This window comes from Ranitomeya variabilis, chromosome 3 (genome assembly GCF_051348905.1).
Source record: "Ranitomeya variabilis isolate aRanVar5 chromosome 3, aRanVar5.hap1, whole genome shotgun sequence".
NCBI classification, from domain to species: domain Eukaryota; kingdom Metazoa; phylum Chordata; class Amphibia; order Anura; family Dendrobatidae; genus Ranitomeya; species Ranitomeya variabilis.
The window spans coordinates 395984963-396004637 of NC_135234.1; positions in this window are offsets into that span (position 1 = coordinate 395984963).

Below are 19675 nucleotides of genomic sequence, written 5' to 3' on the forward strand. Positions count from 1 at the left end.
TATTGATAAAACTTGTCGGGATGTGTCCACAGAGATGCATTGAGATGGTGGAAATGGCCTTTAGTGAGGCGTTGCCTCAAAAGCGGATGGACCCACATTCGTCTCCTCCTCCTCGGATCCACAATCACTGCTAAGGCTAGTTTCACATTTGCGTTTAAAAATGCAGCGTTTAAAACGCAAACGCAGGTGGTGAAAAAACGCATGTAAACGCGTGCAAACGCTGCGTTTTTTAGACGCATGCGTTTTCTCATGCGGTAAAAAAAACGCGGCGTTTTGACGCATTTACATGCGTTTTATCCTGTGTTTGCGTTTTTGAAACGCATGCTGAGAAGTGTGTGACAGCTGCCAATCATCAAAATTAGGGTTGAGCGAAACAGATCGGCCAATTTCAAAAGTCGCCGACTTTTGGCAAAGTCGGGTTTCGTTATATATATATATATATATATATATATATATCATTGAGACATATATATATATATATATTTATCCGAGAGATCAGAGCAAAACACGGCAACACTCACCGGTCCTGTGATGCAAAGCTTATCTTTATTAAAGCTCATGTAGACATAAATCTTCACGGCACGGGGGAGTGCGGTGGAGTGAGGAGTGAACAGACGAGGGAAAAAGTTCCCAGGCTCGAGGTCATATGAGGACATCCAGCAGAGGGTGCATCACCGCGACTGAAGGTAACTACAGGTCATTGACCTACATTACCTTCATTCCCCGGGGTTTACAGGCAGGAGCACAGCAGCATTATAGCAGAGCTCCTGCCTGTAAAATATTTTAACCCCTTCAGATGGATTTACATCGTGGGACGTTCCAGATCTACGGAAGGTATGCATATTGTTGGTTTATTATTTTTAATTTGTTACAGAACGAGGGTCTTCAGGTGGATTGAGAGAGCAATAAAATATTACAACAACCTGTGTGTTTATTTCATTAAAATACTTTGCAATATTGTGTGTGTGTTTTTTTTAACCATTTCATACAATTGGATTAATAATGGATAGGTGTCATAATTGACGCCTCTCCATTATTAATCTGGCTTAATGTCACCTTACAATAGCAAGGTGACATTAACCCTTCATTACCCCATATCCCACCTCTACACGGGAGTGGGAAGAGAGTGGCCAAGTGCCAGAATAGGCGCATCTTCCAGATGTGCCTTTTCTGGGGTGGCTGGGGGCAGATGTTTTTAGCCAGGGGGGGGCCAATAACCGTGGACCCTCTCCAGGCTATTAATATCTGCCCTCAGTCACTGGCTTTACCACTCTGGCGGAGAAAATTGTGCGGGAGCCCACGCCAATTTTTTCAGCGATTTAACCCTTAAATTTAATAGCTACAGCGCCGAAATTTTGCACATACACACTACTAACATTAGTAGTGTGGAATATGCAAAAAAAAGGGGGATATGACATGGTTTACTGTATGTAAACCATGTCTCATATCATGTCGGGTTTAAGCAGGAGAAATGAAAAGCCAGCAATTGAATTACCGGCTTTAGGGTTAGGGGTAGGGTTAGGGTTAGGGTTAGGGTTTGGATCCCTTTATCACCTTGATGGTGGGGGGTGGCTTATCAGTGTGTATTCTTGTTTTTTTCTATTGAAACGCATGCGTTTAAAACGCAACCAAAAGCATGTGCTTAAAAACGCATGCGTTTACATAGACAGCAATATGTTTTTTTGCCGCAAAAAAAACGCATGCGTTTTTTTGCGGCAAAAAAACGCCTCTAGAAATTACTACATGTTGCATTTCTGCAACAAAATGCAAGCATAGAAAAGACGCATGCGTCGTCAAACGCGGCAAAACGCATACAAAAAAAACGCATGCGTTTTTAATGTTAAATATAGGAAAAATATATATAATGTTAAATATAGGAAAAAAAACGCATGCATTTTTTTGCGCTAAAACGCAGCGGCAAAAAACGCAAATGTGAAACCAGCCTATGGCTGCCCAAAGCATCGCGACAAAACCCAGTTGTGAAGCACCCGTTGAATGGGGGTGAAATGAAGTCTGTCAGACACGTTTCAGAATAATCAGAAATCCACAAAGCAAACCACGGCCAGAAACTGCCCAGATTGGAGGCTGCCACCTAAATGTAGAGCCAATAAATAGGGTTGCTGATTATGTTTTAAATTAGTTTCAGGCCTAAAAACCGTTAAATGTCCACTTTGCAAGGGTGCGAGGAAAAAACGCTATACGAATGTCATACAGATGCCGTACGGATGACACACAGATACTTTTTTGAGAAAAACCCGCACCCTCGCATTGCATACAGATGACATATGGATCACTGTTCGGGAACATTTCTGCGTATCTCGGCTGTAAAAAACGGACCTTATTTTTATAAGTTAGGTATGACGCCGGCCTTATACAGAGCTCAGCAAACAGACAACTGGCATGTCTGCTGCAGACAAAACAGATATTATAAAAACAGCAGAAATCAAAGTAAATGATACTTTGCCAGAATCAGAGTCTCTGCCCCTATGTCATGCTGCTCTCAGATGGGGTAGTAAAGACCTAGTGGCAAATTCCCTTTAATAGAAACTTGTTTCATTCCTAGATATTATATAGCACAGTGATTATTATTATTATAGATTGCAATATCCAATGGATTACCAGGTACTATAGTTCCGTAATATTTTATAGACTGCCTTACCTTTATGAAGTCCCATATATGTTATTATAATATTTATTGCTATGCTCACCATTTATTATAATGCAGAATCTAGTTTCTGCTGATGTTGATGCAACTTCACTAAATGGTGTAAAGAGCAAATTTTGCTTTACTGAAATAGTGGACATATATTTGGCAATCTGTTCCATTCGTACAGTAAGTGAGGTGTGTCAGCTTCCGCCTGCTTGAGTGAATTACAAAGGGCGTATCATTTTTACATATAATATGAGGTTTTAGATTACATAAACATGGCATAGTTTTGTGCGTGATGTTTGCTTGTCGAAACTATCAAAATTGCCTGGGGTAGAATTACTGAGTCTCTCTGGAACAAGATTTGTGTATTATCTCTAGGAAAATGACTTTATCTCTGCCTACAGTAGTTTCTATTAAAGGCTAGATTGCTATAGTTATAGACAAGGCTAATAGGGAAGGAACCCCATTGAAAGAATTTAGGAATGATAGTATTGTTATTTCTTATCATTAAAACCAATGTGATCAAATGATGTCAAACATATTTACCTCTTTTCTGTGGAGCATACAATAAAAACAACTTGGAGAACTTCTTCTCATGTCCCACACTTGGCCCCAATAAAATAAAAAGCCCATACTCACCTCCCATGCAGCGCCGTCCCTGCAGTGTCAGCACTCCTTGAGGTCCTGGGATTGCTGTGCTGTTGTTGTGACATGTGACCCTGGTGCCCAATGAGAGCTGGCGTCACTGTCTCCGTCTTCTGTTGAATTGAACTTCCTCCTCATGTTTGATTTGTCCAAAGGTGGGGACAGTGACGCCAGCTCTCATTGGGTGCCAGGGTCACATGTTACAACAGCAGCACGGCAGCCCTAGGATCACGAGTGTCAACACTGCTGGAACAGCGCCAGCATGGGAGGGGAGTATGCATTTTTTTTATTTTAACAGGGACAAACATTTAGATCAAGAAGAGTTTGTCCATGTAGTGGGCAACCTCTTTAACCCCTTAACGACCGCTGATACGCCTTTTAATGGTGGCAGTTAAGGGTACTTGTTCCTCAATGCCACTGTTTAACGGCGCAGAGAAATAAGGTTATAGCGCCCCCCAGCATAGGAAATTCTCCAGGGTCTCGACTACTGGGGGTAGCTGAGACCCCAGAGAACATGATTCGGGTCAGTTTTTACCAACCCCAGTGTTGTGATCACCGCTATTCACAGAAGAATGGCAACTGCAAAAAAAAGTCTGATTTCCCATTTAATTTCTCTTCTCTGATATGATCTAGCACATCAGAGGAGAGAGAAATGGGGTCCCCCAAGCCCACCCCGGTACCTTAGGGGTCCCTGGACCCTTCTGCATCCCCCATTCCTGCCCCTGGCCATCGGTGTCTTCTTCCGGGAAGAAAATGGCAGGCCCATGCGCAGTGTGCCCGCCCAGATCTGCCAGCCGGCATCCGGCAACAATAGGAAATTTTTCCTATTGGTTAATTTTGATCACTGTGATAGACCCTATCACAGTGATCAAAGTAAAAAAAATTGTAAATCAAGCCCCCCCTTTATCACCCCCTTAGTTAGGCAAAAATAATGGAAAAAAAAGTATTTAATTCCATTTTTCCATTGGGGTTCGGGTTGGGCTAGGGTTAGGGCTAGGGTTAGGGTTGGGGCTAGGGTTAGGGTTAGGGTTGGGTTTAGGTTTGTGTTGTGATTAGGGTTGTGGTTATTGGAGGGTCTCCAAATGTGACATAGTGCCCACCATTGATTCCAGCCAATTTTGCATTCAAAAAGCCAAACGGTGCTCCCTCCCTTCTGAGCCCTGCCATGCACCCATTTGGTTCCAAAGTAAAGTTTTTGTGAAAAAGGTAAAATGTGTCACTTTTGGGTATTTTCTGTTATATTGACCCCCCAAACTCACTTCAAATATGAGGTGGTCCCTAAACAAAATGGTTTTGTAAATTTTGAAAAACAAAGTAAACACTGGCGCTCACCCAAACATGTACCAACTCCTTAAGCTGCGAGCTTCAAATCCGGGTAGTGCCCACCCGCATATACATAAAAAATAAACAAATAAATAAACTAGAAACCGCGCTTTAAGGAGGGGAGGGTTCACATGCAATATCGGATGCAGACGCGGCTGCTGCTGTACCTAAAAATATCTGTTACAATACTCTGCCCGTCTTTTGTTAGCTAAAGCACAGAATTCTCCAAAAGTAAAAAATATGGCTATTGCGCTTACCTCTAAAAATGTGTCAGTGAATCCCGGAGCTTCCAATTATATCCACGGTGCGTGACACGTATGACTATCTGTAATATCTGTCAAACGCTGTATCAGATGTGAAGGCACACTGCGGCACCAGGAGCGCCCCGGCCGGTAGCGCTTCCTGGACACCACGAGGAATGAAGGGAAAGCGAAAGTGGAATGGCTGGTAGGCCCCGCCTACTAGTGACGTCACTAACAGTACGGATCGCCGTAGCGCTCCTGTCTTTATGACTCAGAATACAATACACACTGGAGTTAACATCATGTCGATTCTGCACCTGCAGCAGCACTTGGAGCAGATGGCAGAGGTTTATTGAATGCTGCTGCAGGTGCAAGAGGAGTCGGCGTCGGTGGATGCCAGATGTGGTTTAGTGAACAAACCATTTCTTCAAAGGTTGGATTTATATGTGGATACTTCTTAAAACATGTCACCGCCATTGAAAGATACGTCATGCAGGAGTCCTGGACCTCGGGGGACATAGTACGCATTCTGGAAGCTAGAGTGGTTCCATATGCTGAGAATTGATCCTCTTCAGGTTGGCGATCAATTAGAGAAATTGCCCTTGCCAAGGCAGCCGTCTCCTCATCCTCCTTTGAAGAGCCTCTTTTCCTCTTCCTCTGTGTTGAGGCTGGAGGTGGAGGTGGTGTTGGTGGCGGTGGTGGCGATGCCAATGAACTAGTCTCGGAGAGGGGCAGATCATCATTTTGGGTAGAAGGGTCAGGCCTTGGCTCATTTGGAAGAGAGCTGGTAGCAGGCTGTGAAGCATGTTCATACACTGGAGTTGTTGCTGTGGCCGGGATTTCGGTCATTGGCTGGACATTGCCTATGGTTCTGTAAAGAGAAACATCAAAACAATAGTTTTAATACATTTTATTTTCTATTCAAAATTAAAGACGTTACTGATACTTACGGTCGGTAATGTAGACTGCCGTTTAAAAATTGGAGTTCCTGTTCAAAACGCCCTTGAGAAGCAGGTGCCGCAGAGCCACTTGGTGCTTCTGACCGTGACCGTGTAAATCTGTCCCTCACCGACCTCCAGCGGGTTTTCAAGGCTGAAACTAAAAAGTGAAAAATTGAACCTATTAATATACTATTCAACTACATACAGACAAGAAATTCAAAAATACTCCTCCAAAATGGAAAATATTTACAAGTTTCTTTTTGCCGCTCCTTTGTGTATGACTCGTACAGGGGATAGAGGGTGACACAGACCTTGTGCCAGGAAGCAGTTTTTGTATATTTGTTGGAAAACTCCCGGCACCCCTTATCCCAAAGACATGGGAAGTTTTGAACCTAAAAAAGGTAAAACATTAACTACTATTAGTTATACACACAAAATTTGACAAACTTGATAGAGGCAAAAAAAGTAACACAGGCTGCTGAGGAATGACAACCCCAACTGCTTGTTATTACCTTCACACGCATACGGGACACACACGCACAGGGGACACACACGCACAGGGGACAGAAATCCAGTGAAGAGCGTTTTTTTTAATAAATATTTTGCTAGGTTTAAAAACTAAATTGGAAATAAATAGGGATTCAACGCTTACGCCTTTTTATTACAAAAAAAACACCCAAAAAAAAACAAACAAATGGGCCTTCCCTGCAAGACTGCGGATTCCCCGCTTTCACTGTGTAATGAATACGAAAAAAAAAAATATTCAGAAAAGGGGGTATCCATGCAGGAGGTGGATTCCCTTCTTTCACAATTCACTGAATTTTTTTTTTTTTTTTTAAAGAACGGGGGTTTCCATGCAGGATGGGGTATTCCCCGCTTTCACAATTTTATAAAATTATTTTAATATATTTTACGTATTTAAGTGCCACATGCCACGTATTTAAGTGCCACGTATTTAAGTGCCACGTATGTAAGTGCCACGTGCCACGTATGTAAGTGCCACGTGCCACGTATGTAAGTGCCACGTGCCACGTATTTAAGTGCCACGTGCCACGTATTTAAGTGCCACGTATGTAAGTGCCACGTATGTAAGTGCCACGTGCCACGTATGTAAGTGCCACGTATGTAAGTGCCACGTATGTAAGTGCCACGTATGTAAGTGCCACGTATGTAAGTGCCACGTGCCACGTATGTAAGTGCCACGTATGTAAGTGCCACGTGCCACATATATAAGTGCCACGTATGTAAGTGCCACGTGCCACGTATTTAAGGACAATGGCTCCTGCAGTGCATCACTGAGGTTACTATAGTTCACTGGTCTCACTTTATGGCAAAAAGCTGCGTGGGAACTTTCTCATACAGCATGCCATAAAGTGAAACTAGGGACTATTTTCTCACAGGGGCGTAGGAATACATTGTGGGGAATACATTGTGGAAGGATACCTTCCTCCCCTCATTGTCTTCCTGGTGCCCCTGGAGAGTGGTTGCATCAGCAGATGCTCCTGTTCTCCACGGGAGATCGTCGTGGGACACTCGTTTTAATTGGATTTCTGCGGATCAGGGAGTATATTGGTTGTTTATTATTTTAATATTTTTTATGACACTGGCTTCGGGGATCAAAGTGACAAGTGATGGTGAGTATGTAATGTATGTTATATGTACTGTATGTCTGTATGTATGTACTGTATGTCTGTATGTATGTATGCGCATGTCGTCGCATGGCGCCGCATGGCGCATGTCGTCGTACATCGTCGCATGGCGCATGCAGTCGCATGGCGCATGCCGTTGCGTGGCGCATGTCGTCGCATGGCGCATGTCGTCGCATGGCGCATGCCGTTGCGTGGCGCATGTCGTCGCATGGCGCATGTCGTCGCATGGCGCATGTCGTCGTACGCCATCGCATGGCGCATGCAGTCGCATGGCGCATGCCGTTGCGTGGCGCATGCCGTCACATGGCGCATGCCGTTGCGTGGCGCATGGCGGCGCATGGCGCATGTCGTCGTACGCCGTCGCATGGCGCATGCAGTCGCGTGGCGCATGCAGTCGCGTGGCGCATGTCGGCGCATGTTCTGTATGTGTGTATGTACTGTATATGTGTGTTTTTTTTTGTTTGTTTTTTTTTTTACATTCAACACATTAGCCGGATGATGGGACTATTACTGTCCCATCATTGGCTACTGTGTCACTGACTGTCACTGTAGCAGGCAGAGCCCGATGGGACTTGTAGTCCCATCGGACAATGCCTGCACACAGAGACACACACACACACACCAAAGACCACCCCACCCCCCGCAGCAGACCCAGCACAGACCCATACATACACACGGGGGGCGGGGGCGGGGGGGACACGGCACACACACAGGGCGCACACGGCACACACACAGGGGGGGCACACACGGGGGATACTTACCGTCTCGATCAGCAGCCCCACGTTTATGCCTGGTCATTCTGTTGAATGACTCCATGCTGCTTCACTGGGGGGCGGGGGCTTCCCTCTTCCTGTCCGACGTCACGTCCGGTCCTGGGTGTCAACCCCTCCGTACAAAGACGCCGACACCTAGGACAAAGGCGCTGTGTGTGCACGTTAATATGGGGCCCTAGGGGGATACGCAGACACGCCGCTGCGTAAAGAATTGACATGTCAATTCTTTTTACGCCGGCGTGTTTGCAGACAAAAGCGCCGCGTTTTTTTGCGGTGTGTCTGAACGGCAAAGTGAATTTCTCATTCACTTTGCCGGCAGACGAAAATGACATTGCGCATTTTTGAAAAGCGCCCGCAAAATAGCGCTCAAAAATGCGCTATGTCTGAAAGTAGCCATATAGCTCTTTCTCAAATATTTATAATTAGGATATCTACAACATTTTCTACAAACTGTATTTCAAAAGAATTAAAAATTACATTCAAAAAGTTGTTGATTTTCCTATCCGTTTCAGACTAAGACTCAGTTCTTATTCATGGAAAGCTTCATACCTCAGATCATCGTTTCACAAGTCTTATAAACTAAATTTTCTTCTTTAATATAGTCATAAAAGTTCCAGCCCTTAAAAAATATAGACTGAAGTCGGGCTCTCCAAGCTGAGTGCATGTAATCACAGGGGACATATATTCGGCTGTCTTCATACTGGATTTGGACATAGTGTAGTTTAGAAAAACTTGTCTGAACATGGATAAAAACCACTCCTGCACAATGTGGTGAAATGATGACCTCAAGAAAGAAACTTTCCATGAATAAGGTCTGAGTTTATGTCTGAAATCCATAGGAAAATTTTGGATGTACCGCGAATGTCCTTTTTTTATTCTGTTGGAATAAAGCTTATGTATATTATTATAATCTGGAATACAACTGGAAAGCTTCTTACTTAAAGGCAACCTGTCACCAGAAAAAACTATATTAACCTTTAGATATGGGGGTTAATCTGCAGGTTAATAGTGTTATTAACATACCTGGTGCCAAACACTGCGGGGAGAAAATGAACTTTATTCCCCCAGCAGAGTTCTGGATTCAGTCACAGGGGCGGAGCCAATGCAGGTTCAGTCACCGCTATGATTGTTCAGAGTGGCAGCTGTAAGTGCACCTCCGGTACTGACTGACTGGTCCCAATGCAGAGCTAGTGTCAGTCAGGGTCGGGCAGGTTAGTAACACTTATTCGACTAAGTGAAAGCGCCGGGCAGGTTAGTAACGCTATTAACCTGCAGATTAACCTCATATTTGCAGGCTAATAGAGTTTTTTTCTGGTGACAGGTTCCCTACAAGAAAATTTGGTATATTTCCTTCATAAATATTATTATATTATTTCCTACTATAAATATTTCAGAAAGGTTTACATACTGGTATATTGTGGTTTCCTTTATCTTCATGCTATTTCCAAGGAGGTAAAAGGTTTTCTTTAACTGTGCCCTTTCCTGCACTTTATCTTGATATAAAGGGAACACTAAAATCCCACATCCTAGATATCACTGAATGAAATATTCTAGTTGTAAATCTTTATTCATTGCATAGTGGAAAGTGTTGAGAACAATAAAACCTAAAAATTATCAACGCAAATCACAACTAATATCCCACGGAGGTCTGGAGTTGGAATGATGCTAGAAAACAAAGTGGAAAATGAAGTTACAGGCTGATCAAACTTCAGTGGAAATGCCTCAAGACAAGGAAATGATGCTCAGTAGTGTGTGTGGCCTGCACATGCCTGTATGACCTCCCTACAATACCTGGGCATGCTCCTGATGAGGCGGTAGATGGTTTCCTGAGGGTTCTCCTCCAAGGCCTGGACTAAAGCATCCGCCAACACCTGGATAGCCTGTGGTGCAATGTGACATTGTTGGATGGTGCGAGACATGATGTCCCAGATGTGTTCAATCGGATTCAGGTCTGGGGAATGGGCGAGCCAGTCCATAGCTTCAATGCCTTAATCTTGAAGGAACTGTTGACACACTCCAGCCACATGAGGTCTGGCATTGTCCCGCATTAGGAGGAACCCAGGGCCAACTGCACCAGCATATGGTCTCACAAGGGGTCTGAGGAGCTCATCTTGGTACCTAATGGCAGTCAGGCTACCTCTGGCAAGCACATGGATGGCTGTGTGGCCCTCCAAAGAAATGCCACCCCACACCATTACTAACCCACTGCCAAACCGATCATGCTGAAGGATGTTGCAGGCAGATCACTCTCAACGGCGTCTCCAGACTCTGTGACGTCTGTCACATGTGCTCAGTGTGAACCTGCTTTCATCTGTGAAGAGCACAGGGCGCCAGTGGTGAATTTTCCAATTTTGGTGATCTGTGAAAAATGCCAAGCATCCTGCACAGTGTTGGGCTGTGAGCACAACCCCCATTTGTGGACGTCGGGCACTCAGACAATCATCATGGAGTCTGTTTCTAACCGATTGTGCAGACACATGCATATTTGTGGCCTGCTGGAGGTCATTTTGCAGGGCTCTGGCAGTGCTCCTCCTGTTCCTCCTTGAACAAAGGTTGAGGTAGCGGTCCTGCTGCTGGGTTGTTGCCCTCCTACGGTCCAATCCACGTCTCCTGGTGAACTGACCTGTCTCCTGGTAGTGCCGCCAGCCTCTGGACAATATGCTGACAGACACAGCAAACCTTCTTTTGCCACAGCTCGCATTGATGTGCCATTCTGGATGAGCTGCACTACCTGAGCCACTTGTGTGGGTTGTAGAGTCCATCTCATGCTACCACGAGTGTGAAAGCGCAACCAACATTCAAAAGTGTCCAAAACATCAGCCAGAAAGCATTGGTACTGAGATGTGGTCTGTGTTCCCCACCTGCAGAACCACTCCTTTATTGAGTGTGTCTTGATCATTGCCAATAATTTCCATCTGTTGTCTATTCCATTTGCACAACAGTATGTGAAATTTATTGTCAAACAGTGTTGCTTCCTAAGTGGACAGTTTGATTTCACAGAAGTTTGATTTACTTGGAGTTATATTCTGTTGTTTAAGTGTTCCCTTTAATTTTTTTTGAGCAGTATATATATATATATATATATATATATATATATATATGTATATATATATATATATATATATACACACACACACACATACAGGTGTATCCCACAAAATTAAGTTAATTTATTTCAGTTCTTCAACACAAAAAGTGGAACTCATATTATATAGTCATTACAAACATAGTGATCTATTTCAAGTGTTTATTTCTGTTAATGTTGATGATTATAGCTTACAGCCAATGAAAACCCAAAAGTCATTATCTCAGTAAATTAGAATACTTTATAACACCAGCTTGAAAAATGATTTTAAAATCTGAAATGTTGACCTACTGAAATGTACAGTATGTTCAGTAAATGCACTCAATACTTGGTCTGGGCTCCTTTTGCCTCAATTACTGCATCATTGCGGCATGGCATGGAGGAGATCAGCCTGTGGCACTGCTGAGGTGTTATGGAAGCCCAGGTTCCTTTGATAGCAGCCTTCAGCTCGTCTGCATTGTTGGGTCTGGTGTCTCTCATCTTCTTCTTGACAATAACAGTGATACTGTTGTTTTTAATCCAGGAATTGGTACTATTGGCAGTTTGGACAGGTGCCAAGTCCTGCTGGAGAATGACATTTCCTTCTCCAATAAGCTTGTCGGCAGAGGGAAGCATGAAGTGCTCTAAAATTTCCTGGTAGACGGCTGCGCTGACTTTGGTCTTGATAAAACACAGTGGACCTACACCAGCAGATGACATGGCTCCCCAAACCATCACTGATTGTAGAAACTTCACACTAGACCTTGGAAATCAAGATTCCATAGTCTGGAGGAAGAGTGGAGAGGCCACAATCCAAGCTCTAAGAACAAGAATAGAAGTTTCACGTTAATGTTTTTTTTTCTGGCCATTTTGAGAGTTTAATGGAACCAACAAATGTAATGCTCCAGATTCTCAACTAGCTCAAAGGAAGGTCAGGTTTATAGGTTCTCTAATCAGCCAAACTGTTTTCAGCTGTGCTAACATACTTGCACAAGGGTTTTAAAGGGTATTCTAACCATCCATCCTTAGCCTGGCAGAGGGACGCAGAGAGGATTCCACGTGGCTGCACATCAGGTAGTGACACAACTTGTTATTTATTATCATGGTTTAAGCCCTTGTTATTGCATTACAGAGCACATATAGACACAGAGGGATTAACACAGACATATCCCTCCTTTTAGGGATGCCAAGAAGGTTTATTAGAGGTACTGTTACACACCCCATGTGAAAAAAAGTGATTTCCCTTGCTCTAGCAGACAGGGATTTGTTTGCCATTATGCCATTATGCATGCAGCTACTAATTAGGAATACCCTATGGCATTGAAGTCCCTCATCAAAGGACGAAGCACCCTTGTTTTAATGTAACCTCATGTTTTTTAAAGAATTATTAATAAATTAATAATTAATAAAAGTGTTTTTTTTTTACACATAAGTACTACTTGGGGATCTGCTTTATTTTTTATTGATCACCATAAGTGATAAAATGTTGAATACTTAGTAGTACATAACCCACGATGTGATGGGTAACATTATTTTGGGTATTTCTTTGTGAATATGCTTTAAGTATGTGCAGGAAGCGGGATGCGCCTCCTAAGAGCATTTCCAGGAGACCTGCCAAGGGAATGCAGGTTCCTAGCAGAGAAGGGAGCCACCGATCGTTTGGAGCAACGGACAGGGTGAGCAGTACCAGCGGAGACCGGACCTGCAGCTGAGGGCATGACAATTATGTTGCGCACTGTGGACAAAGGAATAGCAAAATCTCTGTAGATGGACTTGTAACCTTGAGATCGTTGATATTGTTCAATAATTTTGGTTCTCAAGTCCTCAGATAGTTTTCTTCTTTTCTACACTCTCTGTTATCCATGCTCAGTGTGGCACACACAAGCAAACAATGGAAAGATTGAGTCCACTTCTCCCCCTTTTTATCTGGTTTCAGGTGTGATTTTCATATTGCCCACACCTGTTAGTTGCAACTGATGAGTTTGAATGAGCATCACATGCTTGAAACAAAGTTTCTTACCCACAATTTGGAAGGGTGCAAACAATTTTGTCCTGCCCAATTTGGGGATTTGCGTGATTTATGTCCAATTTGCCTTTTTTTTTCTTTGTTTTTTTTTTTTTGCTCCAATACAAACAAAAGAAATAAACATGGGTATGGATGATAATATTTGTAAAGGGCTGAAAAATTTCGGCCATGACTGTATATATAATAGTTTTCAGCCTTTTTGTAATGACATTCAGTGAGATTGATACCTTGGAATTCATCTAGCAGGTGTCCATTGGTTGGTCATGTCAAACAAGAATGGGGCAGACTAAGAAGCTCCTAGTTATTCTAGTGTGTGGGAGTGTGGATATTTTGGAATATGTCTACTGTTTCACTGTGGGCTCTGTTGGTTTTGTATGTTATTCTTTTCCCTTTGACTATATTGGATCAATAAAGATGATGATGTGGTCTTGGAAACTGCCCACATTTCCTATTTTTGGGACACTGGACAAGGTACCAAGTGAATGTTCGTTCTTTTTGACTTTCTCTTTAATATCCCCATGTTCATTGTTTAAGGTATTGTCCATCTTCTGTAAACACACTGGTTCTGCCCACTATAGGAATGCAGCATTTCTTTTTACTTATAGTAGACACTGGAAAGCTAAAGAAAACAGTTCAATAAATCAAGAAGCAGAGCTTTGCAAAAATAACAAAATGTTGTGTGCACAGCAATCAGTGCAATGTTTGTTTTCATTTCTTTTTAGCCATGCTAGTCTCAAGCAACCATACAACCAAGATCTGATTCTCATTCAAGTGACACCTCTAATAAAAATACAACTTTGTTTTCATTAGACTTCAAGTCACCCAAGCTTCATTGCCTTAGAGCAAAAAAAGAGTGCACAATTGCATTTTAAAAATTAAAATTAAATTGGTTATCCAAACCTTTAAAATTTAATAGGCTATCAATATTATACTGGTGGGAGGTCAAGGGGGTAATTCAGCTGACATCTAACTCAAGGTTCCCTAAACGTCTTATATAGGGGTCTCTGGGTGTGCGTGTGGTTATGTATCTCCTGCAGACACCTTCAGGGTATGTTCTGTCACGATTTGTGTGACACCGGACCCCATTAACTTCCTGATGAAGAAATCAGATGGCTTTGCAAAAATAAAGTCTTGTTTACTGAACTTGTACACAAAGGGTAGTAGTAACACTGCTTGGCTTTTTATTCTGCATTGAATGATGGAGGTTTGTGTGTAATGGTGGCACATTACTTGTAATCGACGTCACAGATGCATAATAGGTTAATAGGAATTTATCACCACATTTGACCTATCTAAACTATTAATTTGAGTACACAGGTTACAGAACACTGAAAACATTCCTACCATGCAGCTTTACATGAACACCCGAGCCTTACACTATGGCTGGTCCAAATAACTAAAGCAATTGTTACCATCCACCTCTCGTGTCTCCCCTTTTCCTCATAGTTTGTAAGCTTGCGAGCAGGGCCCTCATTCCTCCTGGTATCTATTTTGAACTGTGATTTCTGTTATGCTGTAATGTCTATTGTCTGTACAAGTCCCCTCTATAATTTGTAAAGCACTGCGGAATATGTTGGCGCTATATAAATAAAATTATTATTATTATTATTACCTGTGTGTCTCATATCAGATGCCATGTTGTTTATAAATGATCCATTATCACTTTATGTAAGTGGCCTCTTTCAGTCTATGGGGCAGATGGTACTGGAAGATAACTCTGCCTCTAGAGCTTATTTTACATGAAGGGGGAGTTAACAGTGTGAGACAAGTAACTAACACAGGACAGGAAGAAAATAAATTAGTCTTCTTGCAAACACATTTTTTGCTGCTCTGAGCTCTGCTGTACTGTAACAATATTGCAGCTCTGTCTGCCTGTGAGCTGGAAGCTGAGAGGTACCTGCAGATGTGACAGGTATAATCTCACAGAGTTCTGCAGAAAGTGGCCATTACATATCGCACTGGTAACTCCCTCTTATATTTAAAATAATCTCTGGAGGCAGTTATCTTCTAGGCACCATCCGCCTCTGAGTCTGGAAGAGGTCATTATAAAAAGTGATAAAAGATGATTTCTCAGTAACAACACATCTGATATGAGGCACACAGGTAGGACTGTTTTCAGCTGTCTATAACCTGTATGCCCATATTACCAGTTTAGATAGGTTAAATATGGTGACAGATTCCCTTGGGCCTCCACCTTTCCAGTACTGGGACACACGAATCAATGTGGTATGCTGTTCCCACTATACCCTAGCTGCACACTTGTGAACAGTGTAAGGGAGGTCTCACTAGCTACCACCTTATGGACGTGCCTCAGCCTGGCTGATCTTGTATTCCTTCATGGCTGATCTTCTTGTCTACAACTTTCTTTAACTCTTCCAGCTTAAGTGCGCCAACTAGGCTGCTATGAGGAAACTGCAGCCACAGAAGAAATCTGGCTACATTACTTGTACCGTTTCCGTTCTGTTAATTACACACACACACACACACACACACACACACACACACACACACACACACACACACACACACACACACTCACACACATGCCTAGTGTTATAATCCTTCTCTGAAGGTGTCCTTCCTTGTCTCCAGCTCACTACTAACTATAAAGAAGGAATGCACACATTAGCTCCCATTGCTCCTCCCCAACTATGCGCTGGCCCTACAGTTAACCCTGTTACCTCTAACTAAGAGGAACTGAAACTAAACTCCTAGCTAGAGATGAGCGAAATTGTTCAGAAAATGTTTGCCAATATCATTCGGCTCGAACATAGCACATTCAGATTTGTGATTGGATTCACTAGCATTTCTACTGCTTTGGTGCTGTATGATGAGCAGAGGGGACATGGGGATGAGTTTGATGAGGGGTTATAGCAAGTTTTAGCAGCGGCGCACTCTTTTTTCCCCCTTAACTTTATGTATGCTGATTCTGGCAGCCAATCAGGGCGGAGAAACCATGCACAACGTTATGACACAAGGTCTATTGCAATTGGCTGCCAACGTCGCATGTCCCTGGTCAAATAAAAAGTGAACATGCTGTTTTGCTGGCGCCATTTTCTCAGTATCACAGTGCAGAGAAGCCACTGCTGCTAGCACTGCAAGTGAACTTGTCAGTTAGCTAGATAGAATCCTGTCCTGTGTGATATCATTCTTCCAGCATTGAACTAAATTGTGTAAAAACTGTGTTGCAGTCTTAAGAGGCTCCATTTGCTAATCCAAATTGTTTGTGATAAAACTATGTTTCAGTGAGATAGCAGAAGGCCAGAATTCCACTTAAGAATCATTAGGCCTAATATTGGGGTGCAGCCAGGAGGCCCAATTAGTTAATCTAAATAGTTTGTGATAAAACTGTGTTTCAGTAACATTTCAGAAGGCCAGATTTCCACTTCAAACTTGTTAAGCTTAAAATTGGGGTGTAGCCAGGAGGCCCAATTAGCTAATCCAAATTGTGATAAAACTGTTTCGGTGACAAGTCAGAAGGCCAGATTTCCACTTAAAAATTGTAATGTCTAATATTGGGGTGCAGCAAGGAGACCCGATTAGCTAAATCCAAATAGTATGTGATAAAACTGTCTTTCAGTGACAAATCAGAAGGCCAGATTTCCAATTAAAAATCGTTGGGTCTAATATTGGGGTGCAGCCAGGAGGCCCAATTAGCTAATCCAAATAGTTTGTGATAAAACTGTGCTTCAGTGTGAAATCAGAAGGCCAGTTTTCCACTTAAAATTTGTTAGGTATAGCAATGTTGTTCAGGCACACTATCTAAGAAAATAAATAGTGATTATTCATTTAGTGAAAGGTGACTGACTGCTATGGGCTGAAGGTTGTGAAACAGCAGGTTACAATAGGGGAAGGCTACTTACAACATGAGTGGGAAAAACGAGGAGGTGGTGGAAGGGGGAATAGGCTTGGTGTTCGACGTGTACAAAGGTTCGTGTTAATGAAAGCTCAACTGAACAAACACCATCTCGTCCTATCCAAAGACCACTGACAACATCTGGATGGGCTACTCGCCTTCTTTGTCAGCCGCACAGCGGTACACCTTTTAGATGAGGCTCAAAATAGCATGTGTTCCAGTGGATGGCAAGCACTGCATCAGGGGGTCTCTCCTTGTCTTCCTCCACCTAAACATCACACAAAGTACAATCCTCAGAAGTGGCACCCCAATCACCCTTGTTTTTCACGGCATCACAAACTTCCAAATGTCCAACTGACTTCGGGGAGTCACAGAAGGGCCATTCTGTAGATCTGTTTACACGTTCTATTACATGGGCATCACAGGTCTACTCTAAAGATTCACAGAATCCAGAGGATGAAATCATCTGCACTGATGCCGAAGTTTTTTTCATGTTGGATCAGGGGCCGGATGAACTACAGTCCGAGCAGAATCAAGACTTTCATCACCAGACATTAACCACCAAGGGTGGAGGAGATTCAGATTCCAGAGGTGCACGTGGACTGTACTATGGTGTCAGGGCAGGAAGAGGAGGAGGGTGACTCTCAGGGTGAGGAGTGTGAGAACAGAGAGGATGACGATCTCACTTGGTGTGAATCCTGAGGTATGCAGCTAAGCGGCTCAGCAGAGCAAGTAGAGGAGGAGGAAGATGAGGAGATTACTTTGCGGCTTCCCACACAGACTCGAATTGATGCAACAATGACAAGCACTGCATTCTCAACCCCAACTCTGGCTGTGGAAAGCATAGGTCACGAGTGTGCAGTTCGCAGGGGAGGCAAAGTTGCCTAGCCTGGGCCTTTCATGAGACTGCAAAAGAAAACCCAACTATTAGTGATTCATTTTAAGTCTTATTTCCATTTTAAATTGATTAATAAAAGTTATTTTTTAGGGTCCTCAGGATTTATTTGCCTTTGGCAATCTGTAAATTATTATATTACCCTATACTGTCCTGTGTAGACAGCATATGGTTGTTGCAAAGGAAAACCCAACACACGTTATCTGGCAAATTTGCAAAAAAATTCAGGAGTGGCAAAAATTGCAGTAATTTGACAACTACATTCATGAACTGGCACATGATCGATCAACATGCCTTAGTGTGGGAATCTCACTGTGCTAAAATGCATACTGGCATGTCTCGCCAACTACCGGATGTCCCACCAACCACATCTGCAACTTCTTCCTCCTCTGTCACCGTGACAAGTCTTCTCACACAGGTCTTCGGCTGCAGAAACTCCACTCATTTACCCTTACAGTTGGGGTGAATGAGAGCCCATTAGCTGTTGTGGAAGTGGATGTGACTGATGTTTTTCTGTCACCTAGCACAACACATCTTTCTCAATCCACCATGAAATCTTTGCCTGCACCTCACTCACAGTCCAGTAGTTTATCCTATTCTCTGTACTCCTCTCTCTCAGCACAGCAGCCAGCCTTCGGTCCCACAGTTGTGGTCATCTTAAAGAATGTCTACGTCTACATATGCCAAAGCTAAGAGCTTGAACTCCATAATTTCTAATGTTTTGACCACGGAAATGCTGCATTTCCGAATGGTGGATACAGACGGTTTCAGAAAGTTGATGACTGTCGAAGTTCCTCAGTACCAGTTGCCCAGTCTCCATTACTTCTCTAAGAAAGCTGTGCCTGCTCTACACCAGCATGTCGCGGACTACATCACCCATTCCCTGAAAAAAATCAATGTCTGCCAGGGTGATCAATGTCTGCAGATAGAATCCCCCACACCTCCGTACTGCTCAGCCATGGCTTACCACAATCAGGCAGTGTTCAAATTAATATGCCTTGGAGATCACAGTCACACAGCTCAAGAGTTGTGGACAGTTATCCAGGCCGAGTTAGAGTAATGGCTGTCTCCACTGAGATTGGAGACAAGGAAGGCCGTGTGCAATAACATTGCAAACCTGATGGCGGCCCTATAACGGAGCAACTTTACACATATGCCTTACATGGCTCACGTCCTCAACCTGATGGTACAGCAATTTCTACGCCACGATCCCGGCCTGGATGCGCTGCTGCAGAAAGCTCACTTCCAATGATTGTACCCTGCAGGTCATCGACTTGCATTGCTATAGAGGTCTTTCAGCATACTGGTTAAACATTTAATTTGCAATGTTCCAATATGGTGGTATTCCACTCTGCACATGTTGCAGCACCTGTGGCAGCAGCGATGAGCCCTGGTGCAGTATGTCCTTTTGCATAGCCTGGGCCAACGCAGTATGGACATGGTGCAATTCACACTTACAGCGTGGACACAAATGAAGGACCTCTTCACCCTTCTGCACAGTTTTGAAATGAAGAAGGTCCCCCTGTTGAAGGACCAGTTCCGAAACACGCGTCGGGGCGTGTGCCACACTTGGAGACCATCGGTACCCAGGTAATTAACTCCATAGTCCAC